The sequence below is a fragment of the Petromyzon marinus genome, chromosome 2, assembly GCF_048934315.1.
Source record: "Petromyzon marinus isolate PM22_M1 ecotype Great Lakes invasive population chromosome 2, UKy_Petmar_22M1.pri1.0, whole genome shotgun sequence".
NCBI lineage: Eukaryota > Metazoa > Chordata > Hyperoartia > Petromyzontiformes > Petromyzontidae > Petromyzon > Petromyzon marinus.
In genome coordinates, this window is record NC_133668.1 from 22,389,044 (window position 1) to 22,395,043 (window position 6,000).

Here is a 6,000-nt window from a genome sequence, read left to right on the forward strand (position 1 = left end):
GCCCGTCGTGTTGATCGCCGCCCGCTGCTGCTGCTGCTGCTGGCGCTTGTTGGTGCGAGTCTGGGCGTGCGGCGCGTTGCTGTCGGGGTCACGTAGTGGGGCGGACTGAACAACAACAACAATAATAATTATTGACCTGATTCTTGCGGGGGGTCCCTCCAAATGATTAAATTGGAGGACGCGTGCGTGTGTTATTGGTGCTGCCGCGGTGGTTCGTGCACTGCACTACGACCCTGGCCGCCCGAGTTCGATTCCCGCTCACAGCCAACGCCGGTGACGAATATCCGAAGCGGTTCTGGGCCTCCCCTAGATCGACTCGACCTCAAATGAGTACCTGCCGCGGTGTGTAAAAACATCGCCACTGGAGAGACAAAGGCTGGCCGTGCGTCGTGCTGGACTAAAAGGCTACATGATGTGAGTGTGTAAATGTAAGAGGTCTTTTTTTTACGTCACCCGCTGGTAAATTGGTAATTCGTCACTCAAGCGATGGTTTGTTTGAAAGACATTCTGCAGAAATACACAATTACCGTGTCTTTTTGAAAATCGTGCCCTGTTCGTATTTTTTCACATTTGTTACAAATTAAAGGGTACAGCAATTAAAGCCATTGCTTAGATAATGTGCCATCGACGTAATTTTAAAGTGTTGATTATGCTCAGGCATAGTGCAGACCTAACTCTCACGTCACTATACTCACTCGCGTGCGAAGACATCCACAGCAGTCGGACTATTAACTGTCAGTGCCAGCTTATTGCACTCATCAAACATAGACATACTGAGGGATTTTCAACGTAAATTATGGAATTATTTCACAGCATTTATACCTACTCAATGGTGGCAGTCAGTGAGTTGAGACGTTACAATGCTGCATGGCAATAGTGGTCTAAAAATGGGCACAATTGCCGAAATGGCTCAGTGAGTTTGATTAGCTGCTCGAAATCACCCAGCAAACGAATTTAAAAATATCTCTCTCAAGTAAATGCGTTTTATTTGAGATCGAGCTAAACGAGGTGATGATAACAAAAAACCTCCATGCAATGAGCGCGTCAGCATTAAACATAACATCAACTGATCACAGGGGAGTGGAATTTCCACATTCGTTGAGTGAGGTGAAGTTTTCCACAGGACAACGGCAACCACTGTTGGCGTTGCACGCAAAGTGGTACTCGTTTTATGGACCCCCCCAAAGGATGAAGGGCTGAATTGACCGCCAATTGAGAATTAAACTGGAAACTTAATGATTGAAAGCTGCACTCTACTTCTGTACAGATAATGTACCATAAAAAAAGGTATATTTTGAACTTTATCCAGTTATTCCTAAATACATGAATATGCAGCCGGTAATTATATTTTATCTGAACATATATGGTCTCTCGAATAGGATATATGATAATTGTACAATGCTTGTATTTGCACTTTTGGCAATTTCAAAGACCTCAGTACATAACCCGATCTGAGAATATCTGTAGGAGGACATTTTCTTATGACCTTATCTAACAATGCAGTCTGGCTATTTAAACTGGTGAATATTAAATTGTCATTTAATACGCGCTCGTAGCGTGCTCGATGTCTGGTCAATAGGCTGTGCTTCGAAGAATACTCTTGTTTGCATAATAGCACCATACTTGACCAACACAAAACACATCACTGCTCCTGCATAAGACTGCGATCTCCCTTCAGCCAGTATGGCTATTCTTGAAAATACTTTTAACTAATTTCTGCAAACGGGGGGAGCTTTAACTACTTGGCTTAGTTGTGCTTAGAAATCAGTCACACCGTATTAGCACATTTAAACATTGCAGAGATTATAGCGTCAGTCGGAGTGAGCGGTCGGTACCTCTGGGCTGCGTATTGTGGAGCCCCCTATGGGCCACTGATGATCCTCACCAGCGCTAGAGAGGCTTGAGTGAGCCCTGTTTTGAGAACATCCTGCAAGCTGTGAAATGTATCACCCACACTATGCACGTATAGTACAGCTTTGTATGCCTGGGGAGACTGGGACATTTAAGCAATGACTGAGAGAGATAAGGAATTGGCATATTATTGGTTCTTTCGGTAAAGTCACGAAGACATCTACGTGACTTTACCCAAAGAATCAAGAATATGAATTCCTGCAGTCACGAAAGTTTTAAGTCAAAAGGTATTGGCACTCGAAATCTATTGATATCGAAGGATACTGCATCTAAGCTGGTCCCCAAAGCATGACCAACGTAGAAGTAAAAAAAAAGGTTGCACATAGAAGAAAACCTGATGATGCAGGCAGTGGTGAGAAGGAAACTGGCACTTTTTCGACACATGTGTAGGATGGACAACAACAGGAAACTTTAAAGTGTGTTGTTGGGAAAAATGGAAGGAACCAGAAAGACAGGATGACCTGACAAAGAACGGCTTGACAACGACGACACGAGAGATTGGTGCCAGAAAGATGTGGCACTACTTGAGCACATTGGCACATGGCAGAGGAAAGTGGAAACTAATGACGAAATGTGCAGTGGACACCTACGGGCTATCTGCCCGTGGATCGTGATGATGACGCACATATGCCTGATACATGCAAGTGATAACATAAGCTTGTAACGTTTATTCCTTTTTAACAAGTAGGCTTTCGCGACCAATATTATCCATAACAAAGTTTTTTTTTTGGGTTAGATCGCCAGCAATGTGACCAGTGGTGGGTGAGCACCACCTGCACATGCATGCGGATTGGAATTAGTTAATCAACATTTATTGAATTCATAGTCCTAGTCTATTGATGACAACATGTGGAATGTTAGCGAAGGCATACTATTCTTCGTAAATGGGTCGGGCTCTGGCTTGGTTCTGGCGGGAGTGAGCCGGCTCAAAGCCGTGCTGAAATTGAGCCGTTTTTGAGCGCGGTCCCAGCCATGCTCAAGATTTCCATGAGCTGAGCTTGAGCCGTGCCCGTGGCTGAGCCGTAACCGAGTGGCTCAGGCCTGAGCCGAAGCTGTGTTAGAGGCTGAGCAAGAGGCCAGCCGTGTTTTCAGAATGCGGGCCTAGAGTCTGTAGACTTAATTGAGGTATTCTCTTCGTTTTCATTTCTTTAGAACTGCGTTTTGTGTTCAGTTTGTTGTCCTTTCCCTGCACCTCCGATTGGCATGGTTGGCTATGTACGGTGCAAAAGAAGTTCAATATACAGTGAGGGAAAAAAGTATTTGATCCCCTGCTGATTTTGTACGTTTGCCCACTGACAAAGAAATGATCAGTCTATAATTTTAATGGTAGGTTTATTTGAACAGTGAGAGACAGAATAACAACAAAGAAATCCAGAAAAACGCATGTCAAAAATGTTATAAATTGATTAGCATTTTAATGAGGGAAATTAGTATTTGAGCCCCTCTCAATCAGAAAGATTTCTGGCTCCCAGGTGTCTTTTATACAGGTAACGAGCTGAGATTAGGAGCACACTCTTAAAGGGAGTGCTCCTAATCTCAGCTTGTTACCTGTATAAAAGACACCTGTCCACAGAAGCAATCAATAAATCAGATTCCAAACTCTCCATTATGGCCAAGACCAAAGAGCTCTCCAAGGATGTCAGGGACAAGATTGTAGACCTACACAAGGCTGGAATGGGCTAAAAGACCATTTCCAAGCAGCTTGGTGAGAAGGTGACAACAGTTGGTGCGATTATTCGCAAATGGAAGAAACACAAAAGAACTGTCAATCTCCCTCGGCCTGGGGCTCCATGCAAGATCTCACCTCGTGGAGTTGCAATGATCATAAGAACGGTGAGGAATCAGCCCAGAACTACATGGGAGGATCTTGTCAATGATCTCAAGGCATCTGGGACCATATTCACCAAGAAAACAATTGGTAACACACTACGCCGTGAAGGACTGAAATCCTGCAGCGCCTGCAAGGTCCCCCTGCTCAAGAAAGCACATATACATGCCTGTCTGAAGTTTGCCAATGAACATCTGAATGATTCAGAGGACAACTGGGTGAAAGTGTTGCGGTCAGATGAGACCAAAATGGAGCTCTTTGGCATCAACTTAACTCACCGTGTTTGGAGGAGGAGGAATGCTGCCTATGACCCCAAGAACACCATCCCCACCGTCAAACATGGAGGTGGAAACATGCTTTGGGGGTGTTTTTCTGCTAAGGGGACAGGACAACTTCACCGCATCAAAGGGACGATGGACGGGGCCATGTACCGTCAATTCTTGGGTGAGAACCTCCTTCCCTCAGCCAGGGCATTGAAAATGGGTCGTGGATGGGTATTCCAGCATGACAATGACCCAAAACACACGGCCAAGGCAAGAAAGGAGTAGCTCAAGAAGAAGCACATTAAGGTCCTGGAGTGGCCTAGCCAGTCTCCAGACCTTAATTCCATAGAAAATCTGTGGAGGGAGTTGAAGGTTCGAGTCGCTAAACGTCAGCCTCGAAACCTTAATGACTTGGAGAAGATCTGCAAAGAGGAGTGGGACAAAATCCCTCCTGAGATGTGTGCAAACCTGGTGGCCAACTACAAGAAACGTCTGACCTCTGTGATTGCCAACAAGAGTTTTGCCACCAAGTACTATGTTATGTTTTGCAGAGGGGTCAAATACTTATTTTCCTCATTAAAATACAAATCAATTTATAACATTTTTGACATGCGTTTTTTCTGGATTTTGTTGTTGTTATTCTGTCTCTCACTGTTCAAATAAATCTACCATTAAAATTATAGACTGATCATTTCTTTGTCAGTGGGCAAACGTACAAAATCAGCAGGGGATCAAATACTTTTTTCCCCTCACTGTATCTACGTCTAGCCAACTAAAGCAGTCACAAATGTAGTCAACTCTTCATTAATAGATGGTCAGAATAAGAATATGTATTTATACTGGAGGAATCCAATGAGCTATAAAGCTCTTTTTCACAGATGTCCAGTCGGGGCGATTAAGAACGTTACAATAACAAACAATACAAAAACACGATAGCAGTGCAAAGAACAAGAAAGTTAAACAAATAACCCAAACACATACAAATGCAACTATACCTTCCCCATCCGACCAGGCAATGCCCACTGAGGTATGAACTTATATTTCAGGAGCGACCTGGCCACAAATGATAGCTCAACAAAGTGGACAATCATTTGGACATTTAGAGCACGAACATAATATACATCATCTAAATGTATGTTTCTAAATGTGGAGGGAAACATTTTGGTGTGAGGGGCATGCAATTTATCCCCCTTAGTATTATCAGGTCAGCTAATCAGTGGAATCAGTTCTGTTTTTTTGTACACATATAAATGACTGCCATTTTGTGTTATTTATGAGTCCACTGTAATCTTTTATATTTGTAATTATCTTAGTCTGTGGCTTCATTCAGACTATTTAATTTCATCTCAAGATAGTTGGTTATTTGGTGGGTATTAATAGTAATTGTGATGCCTGACGCATCGTCAGACATTCGGACAAGAAGGGAGAGCCCATAGGGCCTGGCCAGCCAGTGGAATCGCCATTGAAACAAATGGCCGATACCTATGTATAACATTCCAATGATGATTCTGATTGATACTGGCCGGCTGGAAATGACATAGATACCAGCTGGCCGGTATGAACTGGAATCCACATAAAAAAAAACATTTCAATGCCAAATCCATGATTCGGCTCAATTCCCCCCAGATTCTGGCATGGAATTAAGGAAAGAGGGGAAGGCCAATGAGGCCTGGCTGTCCTCGTAGAGGCCAGTCGAGGAATTGTCCTTCACCGAGTCAATTGCTGACGAAGATGCGTGGAGCAGCTTAGCCTAGGCTATACACAAAGCAACTAAATGTACAGCATATAAATGGGGCAGGTATGTGTATAGAGCATGTAGTATTGGATATATGCAAGCATATAAACAGCTATACCCTTATTCTTATTTTTTTCGGTAAAGTCACGTTGAAGGGAAACAACAAAATAATAAAATATATATAAAACAATAAAAAAATTCTCACGACGTTTCGACCATAACTCAAACGGTCGTCTTCAGGTGTGTTGGTTTGCATAAATTTA